This window comes from Quercus robur, chromosome 12, assembly GCF_932294415.1.
Source record: "Quercus robur chromosome 12, dhQueRobu3.1, whole genome shotgun sequence".
NCBI lineage: Eukaryota > Viridiplantae > Streptophyta > Magnoliopsida > Fagales > Fagaceae > Quercus > Quercus robur.
In genome coordinates, this window is record NC_065545.1 from 31707330 (window position 1) to 31729178 (window position 21849).

At 36.2% G+C, this 21849-nt stretch overlaps 1 pseudogene; it reads right to left on the reverse strand.

Annotated features, from left to right (window-relative positions):
• Positions 1-3731: 3731 nt before the first annotated feature.
• LOC126708380 (flavin-containing monooxygenase FMO GS-OX-like 4) lies at positions 3732-21025 on the reverse strand (annotated as a pseudogene).
• Between the last annotated feature and the right edge of the window lie 824 nt (positions 21026-21849).

Genomic DNA, 21849 nt, shown 5'->3' on the forward strand with positions numbered 1-21849 from the left:
CCCCGACCCTCATTTTCATGGACAGCAACGCGTCGACCGGTTGTTGCACCCGGCTGCATGTTACGAACCTGCTGCCGAACTCCTGAATCAGCTCGGCGAAGCTGTGTATAGAACCTTTCCGCAACCCATTGAACCATCTCAGTGCGGTAGAGCCGAGACTAGAGGGGAATACTTTACACATTAATGCATCGTTGTGCGCATGCAACGACATCATGTGGATGTAATGACTAACATGCTCCACGGGGTCTGTCCTCCCCTCATAGGAATTGAATGGTGGACGCGTGAATCTGCTCGGCATGGGTGCCCGTTCAATCTCGTCAGAGAATGGAGACTGGGCCGCCATCCGCAAGGCCCTGCTCATGGCATCCATCGCGGCGTTGTGGTGCTGCCGCTCCTCTGGCGACTCTGACCCTTGGTTATCATATCCATGCGACCGGGAACGGTCCCGTCTACGATGAATATCCCGGGAGTGACGACGTGACTCTTGAGAATGGGATCGGTCCCGGTGTTGTTGTGTAACAGATCGGCTAGAACCTTCCTCGCCACGGTTCCTCCTGGGTTGGGGGTTGTGGTTCCTTTCGTGGCGCCGACCCCTTGCCTCCAGCTCCAAGTCCATTACCAATCTGCGCAACCGCTCCAGCTCCCGGTCTCTATCATCATGTTGCCGATGTGCTGAGACGTTTGAAATCATCCGGTGCGTTTGGGCCGATCCTTCTCCCAATCCGGACCTTTCCTCTCCTCTTGAATGCTCCCTATCCTCCAGCCGCTTCTGCCTTCTCTCCCTCCACGTCGATCCCCGAGAAGATCCTGCGGAATTGCTCGGAACGTGCCCTCTTGAACGTTCCTCAGACATCTTCTTTGCTTGAGTCTCACTCGAACCACAGCTTCGTAGGATGGCCCCACGGTGGGCGCCAATTATAAGAACCAAGTACAAGAGCTCTGGGCCTTAGATTCCTTGGGCTCACAATTTATTTGTAGTGGGTTGAAGGATTTCCTACAATGGGTCGTTCTCGGCAGAGAGACTCAAAGTAACACTCAGTTGAAATGTTCTCTCCTTGACTATTCTCTCTCCATTTTTTCTGAACCCCTTCTTCTCCCAACTTTCTTCTATTTATAGTCAAGGTTAGTGGGGAGATCATGATTACAATCACCGTTAGTGCTACTAAAGGTCCAGTATTATCTGGTTAAAGTGGTCGTTTAGGTGGAAGGGCGGTGCAGCATTTATGATCTTGGAACTTGTTTCCATTTGCACCGATTATGTTCGGCAACTCACGTTCCCATTCATATCATGTCCTTCCCGGATGTGACTCATGCGCTCTTCCGGGAAGGATCAACCGGTCAACTCTGGGAACTTTGTGCTCAAAACCTGTTTTTACTTTTAAGGCAGTTTCAAGAAGGATCCGGGCCCAAGGACAGTACGGGCTTTGGAAGCTCGGCGCCGGGCCTGCATCCAGGGCCGGTATGGGCTTGGGCTTGGGCTCGGGGCCTAGATGGGTCTGGGCCCAAGGGCAGTATGGGCCTTGGAAGCTCGGTGCCGTACAGGTTCCTTTCACAAAATTATAGTTCAAGCTAATATTTCATTTCAATAGCACCGACTAAATCAAATAAATTTTTAATATATATTTTCCATATGGAAGAAATTCTAGTTTTCCCCCCTCTAAATCAAGGTAGCTAAGTAATTAAATAAAAATTTGTTAGGAAAGACAAAAGAAATATATTCAATAGATTAAAATAAAATATACTTTAATAAAATAAAACAAGCCAAGAAAAATGTTACTTACTAAACGTCAACGATGTCTACTAAAAAACTCTTAAAACTCCTCAAGAAAATTCCAGTAAGACCTAAACTCCATCATAATTAATTCAATTACTTAGAAGATGTCCAAAAAACAATACTAAAATAAGTTATCCTAGGATATAACTATTTTAAATCAATAGATCTATAGCACAAAGTAATTTCTAAGGTCCTTAGCTAAAAGAATCTCAAGAATTATCAAGCCTTTTTTCTTTAAAAATTTAAAAAACACCATTTAAGTGTAGTTTTAGACATATGATTTTTTTAATGAGAAATGCTATGTCTACAACATTTCTACAACATTTTTACAACAAATCCTAAGTGGCAAGTTGTTACTGGTTGTTTTTGTTGGGGCAAAAAAGTAATCTTAGTGTTAGTTTTAAATTTGAACCAATAACAACTAACCACCCATGATTTGTTGTAAAAATGTTGTAGACGTAGCATCTCTCTTTTTTAATAAGTCATGTAACTTATTTAAATATTATACATAAATAGTCTTATAAATTGCAACGTATAGCGACTTGAAGGAGATTCCTCTAAACTAATTTGAAAATAAACTTTGTTCTTTAATAAAAAACATCTAAAAAAATTTAATTAAAAACTCCAATCCCCTTCTTATTTAAAAAAATAATTTTTTAAAAAAAGCAACAACAATAACAACACCGTCCCCTCCCCTTCCCCTCTATCCAATCACAATTTAGAGATGAAGAATCACATTCATCGTATGAATATGTAAAGTAAGATGCACTACAGAATTTTTTTTTCAAGATTCTTTTTGTGAAGCTTTAAAACAAGGCACCAGCGATCTAGTGGTAAAATAGTAGCCTACCAGTTTGCCAAGGTACAAACCAAGGGTTCGAAAGGACACCTGGTCTGATCATCCACATTAATATTCCACAGGCAAATACGGACATGGGTAACTCATGCAGCAATGCATGAATTGCACTAGTGAGTGGCCTACATAAAATGCATGGTTTTAAAATACTTAGAAGTTTGAGCATTTATAAGCAATCTCTGTTGGATATAATACAACAATTTACTTTTGTGATAAAGCAAAAGAAACAATACTCAGATAAAACAATAAGCAATAATACAGATAGATGTGAAAGATAAATACAATTAATAAATACTGAATATATAAATAGAAATCTGCAAATAATTAAAGATTCACAGACCAAATGCGTGAAAGGATGAATAATTGAGATCAAGTCTTGTGTTTGACACAAACTTCTTAAAGCAGATTTTGCCCCTCACACTTTCACTGTGGTGCTTTGAGACTCGTGGACGTCTGCCTCCCAGGATAAAATGATCTTCAGCATGAAAACAAAGCACACAAGGTCGTGTTTTGCGAACTACTCAATGCCTCTTTCTCTCTCTTTGACACAAAATGAATAAACAAAAATCTCACTGGGAATGTTTTCTCTGAAAAATTATTTTTCATGAATGAGGAACAATGAAACTATACGTAACTTAAAATTGAAACACTGTTTCAGAGATAACTGCTGTATACAGACTTATTGACTCAAAAAAAAATAAAAAAAAAATATTATTATTAATTGGATAAGTGGGCCTAGTCTACACATGCTTAAAGTCCAACCCAAACTCATATTCTCTATCATTTCCTATTTCCAATGTGAGACTCAAGGATTTTCACCACTTATAATAACATCTTCAAGTGAATATAGAAAATATCTATACTATTTTTCCAACCATCTCAATCTTGGTTTATTACTTTATATGCAGTTTCAATTCAGGGAATGGTAGAATACTCAATTCACAAATACCTTGTCACGATCTTTCTCATTTTATTCTTCATTTACAGTTATTCAGAAGAAATGAATAATTAGAGGAATGCAAGAGGGCACAATGGTTGTTCCAGCAAGTCATATATCCAAGGGAAGTCTTGAAACTTGATTACTAAGAAGCACACCTGTCACTAATAAGCTTGAAAAATCAAGTGATGATCGTCTCATTCATCACGGTAAGAGTCACGTCGAACACGTCTGTTCTCGCGATTGGCATAGAACATTTGCACTCTCCAATCTTCACTTGTAGGACATCCACACTGAGCCGCAAGCCAATCGTTGTAATGGAACTGCAAAATGACATCCAAAGTATTTTCTGAACATAACCAAATTAATATTAAGGTATAAGAACTAGAGGAATGAAATTTGATTGCCATCACTAGCCGAATTAACTTCTTCTTGTCCAATTCAGCAAGTCTTCTAATATTAATCAAGGAGAAATTTCCTAAATGCACATTAGAGCCATTTATGACTTATTTTTAGAGATAGTTACAATATACTACTAACCTCGTAGCACGAGCATTTTACCTTTTAGGCCTTAAATATTTTGTACATGAAAATGTGTCAAACCCTCGTGGTCTTTCTTTATGCAAGTGTAGCATCCTATAACACTTACATTGACAATAGGTCATTTTACACCATATATATTTGATGCTGGCCCAAAGGGTAAATAAAAAAATCAAAATCCACCATATGGTCATATGGCATGACGTGTGTACAAAACCATAATGATGCAAGGCTGGACAATTTTATTTATTTATTTTTAAAATGGTAAATTTAGGAGTGAACACCTATATATGCTTGCTTAGAGCAACACCAAGTAAGAGAAAACAAAACCTCTAAGAGTCAATACTGAGGGTTGGCCGGAGTCCAATGCTAGACAGTCGAAAAAATTTAAAGAGATTTTCTTCATCAATCAAACTGTAGTTTATGTCCTAGTACAATATTGAGTATATAAAGTACTAGGGCTAAATCCTAATTCTATTAACATAAGAAAACCTTTGGTTCTAATTCTAATTGACCGAGGAATCCTAATTTCAAATGACTTAAGAAATCCCAATTAGAGAACTACATTAAATACCTTGACTCTAGGAAATTAAATAAAAAGAAGTAATAAATCTAACTTCTAATATCTAAAATAAAACACAATTGATCAATAAAAAATCAATCAACTCCAAAATTAATAAAACTAAATTAAAATAAATACTTCTTTGCGATTCATCAAGTAGGCCCTCGACTAGGCCAAATTTACCCGTGTCGTCTCCATGTTAAGAGTGTATTGCTTAGACACATCCTCCATTATCTTCTCTTGCGATGGAAGCTCAATTCGGCTAGACAAAACACCGGCTATCCACTTGCTTTGGAGTTCTAACATGGGGAATGGAATCGCCTGGCACCAATCACATATAAAGATCTACTTCCACAATTATGATTAAACTAAAGATCAAACAAAAATAAGGGCATCTTATAATAAGTAGGGATAAACCTTTGATGGTAACCCAACAAAAGAAAGGCATGGGGCCAAGGCTGGTGGGAAAATATGCTTGTACAATGGCTCCACACGGTTGTCATCCACAGTCACAATGCCATTGGTTTCAAGAAAAGGAAAATGATACTTGTACCTTAAAAAAAGGTAAACAGCTTTTCATTATTATTATTTTCAGTACCATGTTTGGTTCATTCTTAAATTTTATATTCAATAAGAAACTTCGTGTAAAGACACTTCTGGTTCTAATGAGTATGCAACATACTCTGTGCAGTGTAGAATGATGTCACCAAGGACAGAGCTCCCATCTGGGAAAATCACAGTACCATCTTCACACACGCTTTCTATCTGCATCAATTTGATTTATATTTGAATTCTAAATTAGCCTTTCCACATAATCAAGTCAATTATTTGATGGACTTCTCATTCTCATGGTACCCACCTAATTCTGACCAGGGGTAAGGACTATTACCATAGGATGAAGCCACATATTATCATAGCCGGGCTGCTTTCCATATTCTCCATCTTCAACAGATCTAGTAGCAATATGGACTTCTTTGGCAACACCCACTATGACCCGAGAAATGTCTTTAGCACTTGCTGAATTCCCTATCAAGACTACAACCTGCATGAAGCAGAAAATAGATTAAGGTAAACTAATTACTTGGATTGCGAGGAAGGTAAGGGGGATTAAAAGAAATATACGAACTGTAAGTTGTTTACAGGAACTTAGTAGCAAGTCAATAAAAAAAAAAGGCTTCTCTAATGCCATGCAAATGTGTTATGCAAGGCATTTTTTGGTAAAATGTAATGCTGTCACGATTGATGAGACAACCTTATGTGACTATCCTTCATAAAGTCAAAAATAGCATACTCAACAAATCAAGACCTATACATAATATGTGCGAGTGTGTGTACTACACACAAAAATATGGATTGAAATGAATATGATAAGCAAACCTAGTCAGAATTTTCTCTAATTCTCCTTGTCAGATTGGATGCCTTCAGAATTTGAGGTCCAAGTTCCACAAACATCTTAAAAAAAAGATTTAACTATCAGATTTTTTTCTATTATAAGTGATTTCAATACATTTTTAGGTTTCTCCAAATATCAAATTAGTAAAGTTAGCACTGTTAAGTGAATTAACAAAAGTTTTATAGCTAAATGTCTTATGTACTTAAAATATTAAGATGGGAATTACTTCATGTGGTTATTTTCAGTCCAAAATCTGGCTGGCTGCTATATAGAACATCCCATTATACATGAAATGTGGACAGCTAAATAGGGGAAGCCTTTTCTTGTAAAAGGAATAAATAGATACAAACTCCTCACTTTATATGGTAACAGAAGATATACCACTAGTGGAGACTGGAGAGGATAATAGGTGAATCAGATAACATGTGTCATGGTCAATGTAGTTCAGCAAAGATTTATGGTCCCTTTGGAACAAATTCGAATAGGATTGTAATCTGGAACGTGAAGCCTCATCCTAATCTAGTTCTTGAAAGCAACAATCAATTTCACCTAAAGTAGACAAACTTAAAAAATTCGACGAGTAAGTTTGCAAGGAACAACTGAGTATAATAGGACACCGATTTTAGCTAGATGGGGTACGTCCTCCATATTCTTTTGGAGAAAACTTAGTTTTTTATGGCACTGTGCCAAAGACAAAAACCAGACAATTGCTGGTTGAATAATCTAAATTAATGACGAGGACCACTTGAGGACTTCAGCTTATAACTTGGGATAATCCTCAATTTCGCTAACGAAATGGAGATTTTTAGACGATTAGTGAAAATGAATCATTCTTCATGTCCAGAAAAACAAGAAGAATGAGTTTACCACCATGGTCCAAGTCAACTAATCATTCACCTCTTGTTCTTCCTAATAAATAATAGCTACTTGGTTGTAGATTTGCAGGAGTAATTCTTACATGCTCCGGGAGTAATGCTCCCCTCCTTTCACATGGGGGGTGGGCTCCATGGTGGGACCCACCTCTCATGTGAGAGGAGGGAGCATTGCTTCTAGAGCACCTAAGTTTTTTCCAACTTGCAATAGCACATTCTTTTTACTTCTTTTTATTTTTTATTTTTACTTCCATCTGTCATGAATTGTGAAAACGATACCCCAAAATTGATTAATTACAATTTGACTTGCTTATACAAAATGTTCACAAAAAGCTCACCTGAAAAATACACAAAATTTGGTCGATTAAATAAGTTAAAGAAGAAGAAGAAAGAACCAGATGCAACCAAAAGCAAGCATTCACTCATACAATGATCTCCTGTATGAAGACCTAAGCTGAAACTTCTAAAGCTCAAGTCAACCATTCAAGGTCCTAGCTAGAGAATATAAATATTATCTTCTTTAAATTTTTAAAAAGGAGAATAAAAGTGAGTTTTGGCCCCAAATGAAGGGAGAACAAGTTATTCTAATCGATGAACTCCGTTTCAGTCCCACCGATCGTGTGATCTCTTGAGGTTAATGTAAATGCATATATTATTTGATTCTACTCATGCGTTGCAATCAATATCTTTTCCAAATCATTTAGCAAACAAAAACTACAATATCAAAGTAATACCCCTACCATTGTTGTATATATAGATATATACAAGGATAGGTTGTAATAATGTTGTTTGATTTTAGAGAATATTGTTTCATAAAGTAAAAATTCAAATTTTGGAATTTTCTAAGTAAAAATTATGAATTAAGCATTTTCGATCGGTCAAAATGGTAAAGAAAAAATCCTAGAGCTTCTACCTAGTTCGATCACTAGTCGATTCCTGTTCGATTGATTGAAAAGAGTATACGATCGATTGAAAGAACCTCTCGATCGATTGAAATTCGAAAGCTAAATTTTCTGTAGAATTTTTTTGGTGACTATTTGGAAAGGTTGAAGAGGTTTCAAGCCTTGTGAACGGTTTTATGAATTGATCGAAACTCGAAAGCTGAATTTTCTATAGAATTTTTCTGGTGACTATTCAGAAAGATTGAAGAGGTTTCAAGCCTTGTGAACGGTTTTATGAAACATTTTAACTCTCTGTACGTGTCTTTTGATGAAATATAACCCTATGGTATAAATAGAGGCTTATGTTCACTTGAAAAATAGTAAGTTAGAGAGAAACACAAGAAATCCTGTGCTTATTCTTCAGAATTGCTATCTGTAGAACTCAACATTTTGGTTGTATCCTGAGGACAAATTTGTGATAACCCTTTAGCAACAATAGTGTGGGGGGCAAATATTGTCTAGGGAAAATGATATAGTGCCTCCAAGTTATCTATTTTTTATTTGTCTTTTATGTTAACCTTGTTCTTCCATTATTACTTTGTATAATATCCCGAATAATCTTAGACAATATTTCCTACAATTGAAGGAACAAATGATGTTTTAGCGTTGAAGATGTTAAATCATGAGTTGGTGAAATTGGATCACTTTGATGGAACCAATTTCTCTAGATGGAAAGACAAGATGAAATTCCTACTTTGGAAAGGTTGAAGAGGTTTCAAGCCTTGTGAACGATTTTATGAATTGATCGAAACTCGAAAGCTGAATTTTCTATAGAATTTTTCTGGTGACTATTCAGAAAGATTGAAGAGGTTTCAAGCCTTGTGAACGGTTTTATGAAACATTTTAACTCTCTGTACGTGTCTTTTGATGAAATATAACCCTATGGTATAAATAGAGGCTTATGTTCACTTGAAAAATAGTAAGTTAGAGAGAAACACAAGAAATCCTGTGCTTATTCTTCAGAATTGCTATCCGTAGAACTCAACATTTTGGTTGTATCCTGAGGACAAATTTGTGATAACCCTTTAGCAACAATAGTGTGGGGGGCAAATATTGTCTAGGGAAAATGATATAGTGCCTCCAAGTTATCTATTTTTTATTTGTCTTTTATGTTAACCTTGTTCTTCCATTATTACTTTGTATAATATCCCGAATAATCTTAGACAATATTTCCTACAATTGAAGGAACAAATGATGTTTTAGCGTTGAAGATGTTAAATCATGAGTTGGTGAAATTGGATCACTTTGATGGAACCAATTTCTCTAGATGGAAAGACAAGATGAAATTCCTACTTATTGCACTCAAACTCTTCTATGTCTTGGACCCGAATTTGACACATTTTCCTACTGCGAGTGATGAAGACACTGATGAGATAAAGACGTAAAGAAAGAAACGGGAGGAAGATGAATTGATTTGCAGAGGGCATATTCTCAATACTCTTTTGAATCATCTCTATGATCTCTACACATCACTGAAGGAGATTTGGAATGCTTTGGAGGCAAAGTACAAAACTGAGAAAATAAGTACAAATAAGTTTATTATTCAAAAGTATTTTGATTATAAAATGCTTGATAATATCTCAGTTTTGGATCAAGTGCACGAGTTACAGATTTTGGTCAATAAACTCCGTGATTTGTCAATCAATATTCCTGAATCATTCCAAGTGGGTGCAATCATTGTGAAACTCCCACTAAGTTGGAATAATTTAAAGAAGAAGCTTCTGCACATGTCGGAAGATCTCACTTTAGAACAATTCGAACAACATTTTCGAATTGAAGAGGAAAGTCGGGTTAGAGATGTGACTAACATTGATTTTAAGGTAAATGTGAACAATGTAAGCAGTGTTCAAAGTGGGAGTTCGAGTAAGACCAATAAGCACTTGAAAGTGAACAAAAGTGGGAGTGGTTTCAAGAAGAACAACTCCAATAATCCCAACAAGGACAAGAAGAATCGGGTATGTTTCCATTGTGGAAAGAAAGACCATTACATTCGTGAATGTAAACTTTTAAAGAACAAGAAAACGGATGAAGAAGGCAATACCATTGAAATGAATGTCATTGAAGACATTGTTGCTATGGTGTGTGGCATACATATTGATATGATCATTGAAGTTCATATGGCTATGATTGTAAATCTTTTAAATTGGTGGTTCGATTTAGGTGCAATGGTGCATGTGTGCAACAACAAAGAGCAATTCGGGACTTATGATGAGTCTTCCATAGAACAACAAGTGCTGATGGGCAACCACAATAAAGCAAAGGTTCTTGGAAAGGGCACTGTTGATGTGAAAATGAGTTCTGACAAGATGCTGATCTTGACCAATGTTTATCATGTACTTGATATCAAGAAGAATCTTGTGCAATTTGTTATATAAGAGTGGTGTGAAAACTGTACTTGAATCGGACAAGTTAATCTTGTCCAAGAATGGGATATTTGTAGGAAAATGATATGCTACTGATGGCATGTATAAACTAAGTATTATTAATAAATAAGTTTCTGGTTGTACTTATTTTGTTGATTCTTCATATATGTTGCATGGCAGATTAGGACATTTAAATTTCAAATACTTGAAGTTTATGTCAAAGCATGGTATGATTTCATATAGGTATGATTTCATATAAGCATGATGATGAAAAGAAATGTGAAATTTGTATTCAAGCAAAGATGACAAAGAAACCTTTTTCTAAGTTGGATAGAAATTCTATTATGCTTGAACTTGTACATTCTGATGATTTTTCTAGATTTACATATGTGTATTTAATAAGAAATAAAGATGAATCTTTTGACATGTTTAAACGTTATAAAAATGAAGTAGAAAATCAAAAGGATAGGAAAATAAAGATCCTACGAAGTGATAGAGGTGGTGAATTTTTTCTTAATAATTTTTCTATGTTTTGTCAGGAATATGTTATAATAAAACAAAATTCAGCCCGTTATATAGCCCAACAAAATGGTTTGGCTGAAAGGAAAAATAAGACTTTTGTAGATATAGTAAATGCCATGATCTTAAGTGTAGAGCTCCCATTTAATTTATGGGGAGAGGCATTGCTTACATCATGTCATGTGCACAATAAAATAGCTTCCAAAAAGATTAAAATATCTCTATATGAGTTATGGAATGGAAGGAAACCAAACCTTAATTATATCAAAGTAAGGGGGTGTTTAGCCTTTTATAGAGTTGTTGATCCAAAAAGAATAAAGTTAGGACCAAGAGCTATGAAAAGTGTGTTTGTAGGTTATGCTGAAAATTCAAAAGCATATAGATTATTAGACTTAAACTCTAATACAGTGGTGGAATCAAGAGATGTTGAGTTTATTGAGGATAAATTCAGTAAAGATTCCATGGATGCTTTGATACCTACTCAAACACAACAATGTGACTCTAATCATAATACTATTTTGGGTGTTACTAATAGGATTAAAAGTGGTTCACCAAGTGAATGAAAAAAGAGTTAAAGGATAAGAAAAGTAAAGGACTTTGGTCCAAACTTCATTTCTTATCAAGCTCAATTGTTTCTTGTTGAAGGAAATAGACAAGTAGTCCTAAATAAAATACCTATTGTGTTTAATACAGAGAATGATCCTAAATCATATGAAGAAGCTATGGCTTCTAAAGATTCAGCTTTTTAGAAAGAAGCTGTGAATGATGAGATTGACTCAATATTATCCAATAATACTTGGGTCCTAGTGGATCTACTTACTGGTTCAAAACCAATTAGTTGTAAATGGACATTTAAAAGAAAATATAATACTAATGAATCAATATAACCTTTAAAGCAAGGTTAGTGCCAAAAGGCTTTAAATAAAGGGAAGGAGTAGACTATTTTAATATCTATGCACTGGTGGCTAGGATCACGTCTATTCGTGTGTTGTTAGCTCTTGCATCCATATACAAGTTGATTGTACATCAAATGGATGTTAAGACAACTTTCCTAAATGGTGATCTTGATGAGGAAGTTTACATAGAACAACTTGAGGGTTTTGTATTTTCTAGAAATGAAAAGAAAGTTTGCAAGTTAGTTAAGTCTTTGTATGGCTTGAAACAAGCTCCAAAACAATGGCATGAAAAGTTTGACTTAGTAATTTTGTCGGATGGCTTTGTGCACAATAGTTTCGACAAATATATGTATTCCAAATTCACAAAGGATTATGGAGTCATTGTATGTCTTTATGTGGATGATATGCTCATATTTGGTACAAATATAAAGATGTATGTGAAACAAAAAAGTATCTATCTTCTATGTTTCAAATGAAAGATTTAAATGAAGTAGATACTATTTTGGAATCAAAATTAAAAGACATAGTGAAAGATTTTCATTGTGCCAATCTCATTATGTTGAGAAAGTGCTTCAAAGATTTGAACATCTTAATATAAAGGAAGCAAATACACCTTTCGATCAGATCATAAAGTTGGGTGAAAATACTGGAAGAGTAATTGCACAGCTCAAATATGCTAGTGCTATTGGTAGCATAATGTATGCTATGCATTGTACAAGACTAGATATATCGTTTTTAGTGGGCAAACTTTCTAGATTTACAAGTAATCCAAGTGTGGATCATTGGAAAGCAATTGATAGAGCTCTTGGTTATTTAAAGAAAATCATAAGTTTGTGACTCTTTTATTCTGAATTTCCAGCTATGTTGGAAGGTTATTCGGATGCTAGTTGGATTACTAGTGTAAGTGATAACAAATCCATGTCTAATTGGATATTTACTCTTGGTAGGGGTGCCATCTCTTGGGCATCAAAGAAACAAATGTGTATTTCTCACTCCACCATGAAATCAGAATTTATAACCTTGGTAGCAGCAGGCAAGGAAGCGGAATGTTTAAGAAATATGTTGTTAGACATAGAGTTATGGTCACAACCAATACTAGCCATTTCGATGTATTGCGATAGTGAAGCCACTTTGGCAGAGCATAAAGTAAAATGTATAAAGGTAAGTCTAGACATACATGTCTAAGACATGATTACATAAGACAATTAATAGAATCTGGTACCATTTTAATTGTTTATGTAAGGTCAAATAGTAATTTGTCAGACCCTTTAACCAAAGCAGTGTCTCGAGATATGGTTGGGGTAACATCCATTGTAATGAGACTAAAACCCTTCTTTTAAAAGAGTCACCAATAGTGGGAACCCAACCTCAAATTGATTTATTTTAAGGAGGTTTAAAGGGTAACAACAAGCTATTGATACGTGGTTAGTAAGAGCACTAATTTTATGTCTCATTCAGGATGGATTAGTGTAAACTGTTACGATGAAATTGAGGATGAGTTTTACACTTTTAATGAAGTTCATAAAGTGTAAATGTCTGTGTAACAGGGACATAGGAAGGAACTTCACCTTTGTGAACATAGAAGTGGTGCCACTTCTAGTAAGAGTAAAGGGTTTTCTCTTGTAAATGTTCACTAAACCGGGAAGAGCACAATACCATAATAGTGCTAGCAACCGTGGATTTCTAAATGTGTTGTGGATGTTCTCATGCGTGTGTTGTTTTCGATTTCAACACATAAGAGTTTTGGTTTAAGCACCAAACCACCATTAACTTTGTTGATTTCTTAAGCAATTACACTAAGGGGAGGTTTATGTTGAAAGACACATTCCATTATGCATGATAGAATATCAATCAAGTGAGACATATATTATTACAACCTAGTGGGGGATTGTTGTCTATATAGGTATATACAAGGATAGGTTGTAATAATGTTGTTTGCGTTTAGAAAATATTGTTTCATAAAGTGAAAATTCAGATTCTGGAATTTTCTAAGTGAAAATTTTGAATTAAGCATTTTTGATTGGTCGAAGCTTTGGCTCAATTGATCAAAATGGTAAGGAAAAAATCTTGGAGCTTTTGCTTGGTTCGATTGCTAGTCGATTCCTATTCGATCACTAGTCAATTCCTATTCGATTGATCGAAAAGAGCATTCAATCGATCGAAAGAACCTCTCGATCGATTGAAACTCAAAAGTCGAATTTTCTGTAGAATTTTTCTAAAGACTATTAGGAAAGGTTGAAGAGGTTTCAAGCCTTGTGAATGGTTTTATGAAACATTTTAACTCTCTATACGTGTCTTTTGATGAAATATAACTCTATGGGTATAAATAAAGGCTTATGTTCACTTAAAAAATAGTATGTTAGAGAGAAATACAAGAAATCCTGTGGTTATTCTCTAGAATTGCTATCTATAGAACCCAACATTATGTAGGGAAAATGATATTGTGCTTCCAAGTTATCTATTTTCTATTTGTCTTTTATGTTAACCTTGTTCTTCCATTATTACTTTGTATAATATCCCCAACAACCATAACACAAAATCGAATGTTTGTATATATACAAAGATAAAGAATAAGCAAATAGAAACCTGGCACATACTTGATCTTGGAAAGGTTTAGGAACACGATAATTGTGGCTATGCATTTGCTTCCCAAGCCACTCTTTTATTCTTGACAAACAAAAGAAAAAAGTCAAAATATAATTTTGGTCTTTAGACTTAGACGGCTAGACTAAAAGTGATTTTTTTTTTCTTTTCCCAATATTAAGAGGTGAGAGAATTTGAACCATTCAATCTTTGTTGGAGATTCTAAAGAGTGCCAACTAGTTAAATTATAAGACTTTTGATAAAGTGTCATTTTTTATTTTTTATTAAAGCAGCAAAGAGTGATTTTAATATTTTGAAAAATTATTAAAAAAATATTTTAGAGCACAATAATTTGATACTATTTGTATAAACTATGGGGTCCAATAATTTGTGGCCCTGGCCCATTTTTACATTGGGGCCCAAGGCCCGAGCCGAGGAAGGTTATAGCCGAGGATAGGTAATAAAAGTCCAAATAGTCTTGAGACTCAGCCGAGGATGATTCTGTCCTCGGCATATCCGAGGTCTCACTGGAAGGAAGGGCAAAAACGGTATAGGAACAGCTTGGAAAAAATCTAAAAATATCTAGGTCAATAGAGAAGGGTACGCTGGAAAGTATAACGATCAGGGAAAGCTGCCCTTACTGCCATTCAATACTTTGCACCTGATAGAGCCATACTCTTATGCTTTTACAACCACCCTCAATCACTCTGGGTATGGGCTGATGGGACAAGTATCAGTCTTGGAAAATCGAACCCACACGTGGACGTTGGATAAGGGATACAAGTTAGTATAAAAGGAAAAGTAAGCATCCAAAGGAAGGGGCTGGGAAAAATGGCCAAAAACCAGAGCCTTCCAGCCTGCCTCCAGGAGAAAGACTTTTATGGCGATCACGATTTAATTATGTACGAACACCGCGGAAAACCACCGTCTTGTGACCAAGGCCTAGCCTTTCAAACCCACGTTCTATAAATGATATTGTTTGGGCCTTTTTACGTGCGAACCCAATATTGTTATGGGTCGTCACAAATCATGTCCTTACAATTGGCGCCGTCTGTGGGAAAGGCTTGTGTTTTGGCACAGGTAGTGGGTTGAGACAATTCCTCACATCATTTCCAACAGCTGGGTGTAGTGTTCTAGCATAAAGTTCCACTAGGGGCTACGTTTCTTCACTAGGGGCTACGTTTCTTCACTAGGGGCTGTGCTTTGTAGCGTCAGCAGCACGGATGGTTCTAGGGGCTTGGCTGAGTTGCTAATTCCCCTTAAACCAAGGTCCCACGCCATAGTCGAGGGGGTAATTCCCCCAACTACTTAAAAATCAAGTTTTGGACAGAACCAAGGTATTGCATGGTCCTCGGACTCAAACCTATGGGGAAACCAACTACTTATCAAAATCAAGTTTTGGACAGAACCAAGGTATTGCATGGTCCTCGGACTCAAACTTATGGGGAAACCAACTACTTATCAAAATCAAGTTTTTAACAGAACCAAGGTATTGCATGGTCCTCAGACTCAAATCTATGGGGAAACCAACTACTTATCAAAATTAAGTTTTGGACAGAACCAAGGTATTGCATGGTCCTCAGACTCAAACCTATGGAAAGGTCAGCTACTTAATAAGAATTCTAAGTTGCTCAATCCTCGGATCAAATACCAGAAGAGGTTAAAGCTATGAAAGTTATTAGGAAGATGGTGAAATGCCTTATTACTCAGCAACCTGTAGGGGCTGTTCATTTTTTTTTGGTTATATGTCCTCGGATGATTACCTCCTACACCACACCGAGCATTCAACTGTCATCTCGGCTATTTTGGGGTAAGTATTGTTTTCTTAGGTCGGCATTATTGTGCCAAATAACTCTATTAAGTTCATAATAATATCTTTTCCTTAGCAAGAGTTTCGACCCTAAGTGTCATTTGTTCAAGTTGGCATTATTGTGCCAAACAGCTCTCGTAAGTTCATGATAACGTCTTTTTACTTGGTAAGGGATTTTGGCCCTAAGTATTGTTTTTTCAGGTTGGCGTTATTATGCCAGACAGCCCTAATAAGCTCATCATAATATCTGTTGCTTTTCTTCTTAACAAGGATTTCAGCCCTAAGTATCATTTGTTCGATTCAGTATTATTAAGTCGGATAGTTTCAATAAGCACAGAGCAAGATCTTTTTATTAATTGAGATTTTGGCCCTAAGCATCGTTCAGAGTATAGAAATAAAAAAGAAGTCGCAAAGTAGTGCGTCTATTTACGACATAATCATTTCAAAAAAAAAAAAAAGAATATACGAAATAAAGCAATGATGACTTTTATTAATATAAAGGGGTATTACAGTGTACAAAGAAGGGCTTAAACAAGCCTATATAGAAAACGAGTTACAAAAACAATAAAAAAAAACACAACAAACGAATAGCCAGAAATCTTTTTAAGCTCTGCTCCCAAGTCTTTCCAAATTCTGCCCCATTAGCGTCCATATTGAGAGAAGGACCTTCCTTGGTGGGAGAGGAGAAGAAGAGGAAGAAGGAAAAGTACCAGGATGGATTTGGTGGTGGAAAGAAGAAGAAAGAGAGGCAAAAGGAGGCACCAGTGAAGGAAGAGAGGAAGAAGCAGGGATACTTTGTCCCTGCGTCAGTCCTGACTTCTAACACGCTGGTGCCGTGTTAGCTATGCTCATAAGAGAGCGGCTGGTACTGATAATGGGTGACCCCAGCTCAGCCGCGCCAAAAGATTGACGCGACGAGCTCCTGCTTCGGATTTTGGCTGAAAGGAGGGTAAGAAGTAGCTTGAGTCTCTGCCATCCCTGGCCTGACCGAGCCAGTTTGAGCTTCAAAAGAACGTAGCATTTCTGGGAAGGGTATGGTCTCTTCATTCCCACTCCTATCATGGACGAATCACAATTCAAAGTGTAAGCGAGCGGATAAGGGAAACTCTGGGGGAGGCCAAGAGTTTTTAGACTTTAAAAGGATTGAAAGGTCTCTGTGTAAGAGAGGTAACCTCCTGCTTTCCTTCTTATATGAAGGGTCAAACGGGAGGCATTTAATCTATCCAAATTTCCAAGAAAATTGGTAAACAAGAATATACCCATTCCACTTCCCCACGCCGTCAATAACCGTCGAATTTAAATGGTCTCGAAAAAGGGAAATCATTAAAGGCGCGTTTCGGATAATGAAGCGGCAGGAACGCGTCATGAATGAATTCAAAGGAATATCTCGTAGTCCGGTATGTTTCCTGGATAGGTGAAGAGACACCCACATTGATGAAGGGCAGATCTAAGCAGACCGCAATAAAGGCGAGGCATTACCAAAACCCTCCTCTCCGACCAAGAGGTCGGACAGCAGGATTTTGAGGGGCTATTATGGGATCCAATAATTTGTGGCCCTGGCTCATTTTTACATTAGAGCCCAAGGCCCGAGCCGAGGAAGGTTATAGCCGAGGATAGGTAATAAAAGTCCAAATAGTCTTGAGACTCAGCCGAGGATGATTTTGTCCTCGGCATATCCGAGGTCTCACTGGAAGGAAGGGCAAAAATGGTATAGGAACAGCTTGGAAAAAATCTAAAAATATCTAGGTCAATAGAGAAGGGTACGCTGGAAAGTATAACGACTAGGGAAAGCTGCCCTTACTGCCATTCAATACTCTGCACCTGACAGAGCCATACTCTTCAGCTTTTACAACCACCCCCAACCACTCTAGGTATGGGCTGATGGGATAAGTATCAGTCCTGGAAAATCGAACCCACACGTGGACGTTGGATAAGGGATACAGGTTAGTATAAAAGGAAAAGTAAGCATCCAAAGAAAGGGGTTGGGAAAAATGGCCAAAAACCAGAGCCTCCCAGCCTGCCTCTAGGAGAAAGACTCCTATGGCGATCACGATTTAATTATGTATGAACACTGCGGAAAACCACCGTTTTGTGACCAAGGCTTAGCCTTTCAAACCCACGCTCTATAAATGATATTGTTTTGGCCTTTTTACGTGCGAACCCAATATTGTTATGGGTCGTCACAAATCGTGTCCTTACATAAACTAATAATTTTTCCAAAGTTAAAATAATGTTTTTATTTGCTAAAAAACATTAAAAAAAAAATGATCAATTTTAGTCTATACAAAACTTAAAAAGGATCGCTTTCAATCCTTATAAAATAATGATGTTAATTAGTTATATTATTTCGTCTCTTCTAATAGATTAATAACTTACATAAATTTTTTCTTTCTTGGAGAATCAGTTCAGTTACAACTATATTTTAAACTTAGTAACTAGTACCGTATCATGTGTGTAACCGTGTGTGTCTATATATATATATATATATATATATTTATTTATTAAAATTCGCATTTAATTAAAAAATATTGATTAGTGTAATATTATTTAGAATTATATTAGGTGTCACTTTTTTTTTGAGAGAGAGTTTCAACCTATGACAATCAGTTTTTGGTGTAGGTGGGAATTGAACCCTATATCTTTTATACAATTATCAGAGACTTCACCAATTGAGCTAACTGGAACCCACACACCAGGTGTAACTTGAACCCAACCCTAAATATAAATTAATCATCAATTTTAGAAAAAATTTCCCACTTTGATAATTTTTTCAATTTTCCATAAAAAATTTCCTACAATACTCTAATATATGCCTTTAAGATCAAATTTATAAAACCCATATATATAAGCCAAAAAAATACACACAACTGGTTCAGTGGCTTTGCACTCACTCCTGAGATAGGAGCTCTCTCTCTCTCTCGTGCTTACGAGTGCTCTCCTTCCCTTAGGGATCCTAAGGGCCTGTTTTTTCCTTTCTTTTTTCCATTGAACGATGGCGGATGATGTGCTTAATAGCTTTGAGAACATGAAGTTAACAACGGAGGAAGAGGAAGTCATAGCAATCTTGGTTGAGACACGAAAGGAAGAAATCGAGAGTTGTGCTCAAAGTCTGATTGGAAAATTTCTTACTTGTAAGTCCTTTAACAAAAGAGAGTCTCACAACACGCTGAGGAAGGCATGGGGAATAGAGAAAGGGGTGCAGATAATCGAAATACACACGACTGAGCAGTGAGCACCGAGCTTAATTTTATACTAGGAAGAAATACCAAGAATATCGGTGACACGAGGTTGGGTGTAGTGTCCATTACATATCAGTCCCTGAAGCCCATGCACTCTCGAGGGAGGTTAGTGCAAAGGGATTGGTAGAGACTGGAGTGAACCGAGGTCTGGGTCAGGCCGGAGTCGACCTTAGGGGTGTAGACCCAGGTGCCTCCAACTTGGTCTCCTCGCTCAAACACTATGACGCTATGGCCTTCGTGGCGGAGTTCTCGAGCCACTACAAGCCCCGCAGCACCCACGCCGATCACAGACACGTGTCGAGTTATGAGTGGATGGGGAGCAAGCATTGCTCTTTCATTATTATTGTTTTTATTGTTATTGCAATTTTGCGTGATTGCAGAACGAGCTCGTATAGATGGGAATAGTCTGCATTGGAGATAGAGTGACATTGATCTACTTTTTCTTTTTCTTTTTATTTTTTTATTTTTTTTAATGAATGATGGATTTGCAACCGTTTACTTCTTTTGGAGAATATATAGGCCGTAATGAGCAGTAATATGTTAATCAGAAAGGTTTAAGGTACACGGCACAATTAGTAGCAAGTCAAAAGTCCCCATGTTTTAGCCACAAATAAAAATTGAGAGTCAGAAGTTTAGGGTGCAAGCAATGTTCATTCATTTAAATGCTTATCAATACTCAATAGTATGTGACCTCAAAAGGTTGAATAAAATTAAAAATGTGAAAACATCATATTAAATATTGACAAGGGAAAGTTATTAAGCAACATTAATTGGTCTTTTCTTTTTGGCAAAAATGCACTTTTGGTTCCTACATTTTGGACCGATTCTTGATTTGGTCCATAAATTGATTTCACTCCTGGGTCAATCCCTGATTTCAGAAAATCGTTTTTATTTTGGTCTCTGCCGTCAACCCAGTAATAGAAAAATTTGAGGTGGCAAACGGAGTGCATAGGTGGCATATTAAATACTGACATAGCCAAAAAATAATAATAATAAATACGACGTTAGCACCCATGTCAACATCTAATTTTAAATATATATATATATATATATATATATATATATATCAATTTTAACAAAATTAAAAAACATAAAAAAAAATTTTAAAACATAAAAACACATCAATTTAGATTTGAATAAAAATAAACAAGAACATGAACACAGATCACAAGAACACAAGAACATGAACCCAAATCATAAGAACACAAACTCAGATAACAAGAACAGTACTCAGAATTTCTATTCCAAAATTTGTATACATTCTTCCACCAAAAATCAATTATAAATTAAATAAAAAATGGTGTTGTGTTCTTCTACAAAAATTAAAACCTAAACCATCAAACCCAATGACCACCACCACAATCTACCACACTAACCCATATCCACTAGCACTAAACCCGAATGACCTCCAGCACCACCACTACCATATTCATCACCACCAAACCCTACAATCAAATTTCAACCATAACTCAAACATATTTTGAACCATTAAACAACCCAAACCCCCCACACCATCACGGATCAAAGAAAGAGGCATCGAGTGGGTGAGTCCAAGAAAAGAAGAGATGGAGAGATAGATAAAGGAGATTACCTTGATGGTGATTGGTGGTGGTGAATGGTGAGGAAGGAAACCACAGCCACTACTACTGATCTGAGTTTCACAACATACACAAGGGGTGAAGCTGTGTTGCCCATCATTTTCTCTGATCCGTGTTGCCCACCAAGCACCGAAGCCTCCATGATCAAAACCCCAAAGAGGGATAAGCAGATTTACTCACTGTTGGTCGATGAGGGAGAAGCCGAACCACCGTCGACTACATCTCAGCCTCTCTCTCTAAAATGAATCGTCTTTTTATCACTCTCTCTCTCTCTCTCTCTCTCTCTCTCTCTCTCTCTCTCTCTCTCTCTATATATATATATATATATATATATATATATATATATCTATGTGACATGATAAAAAATCATACTCCAAAAATAGTTTTAAAGTTTTTTTTTTTTTTAAAGAATCAAAACTTGTGACCACTTTTTACCACAATTTTAGATTTAAGATTAAAAAAAGTTAAATTAAATTAAATTAAAAAAATAGAAATTCAGAAATTTGTTTTTAATTCAGCGTTTGTTTGTTTTTTTTTTTTAATATTATTAAATTATTTATTTTAATTAGATTAATGTTTATTTTTATTATTTTTTTTAATTTCTTGAGTTGGTTTTTTTATTAATATAAATGTTGATGTGGCATTTTAATTGCTGACATGGCATTTAAAAAATGCCAAATAATTTTTTTAAATATTATTTTATTAGCCACATCAGCATTTACTGTGCACATAGTGTATTCCGTTTGCACCTTAGATTTCTCTGTTATTGGGTTGACGATAATGACCAAAATAAAAATGATTTTCTAAAATCTAGGACTGACCTAGAAGTGAAATCAATTTAGGGATCAAATCGAGAATCGGCTCACAACGTAGGGACCAAAAGTGTATTTTTGCCTTTCTTTTTCCCACTCTTCTTATAACTTTTGCTTGTGTTGCTAGATTTAGTATTCATTGTCTGGCATTGAC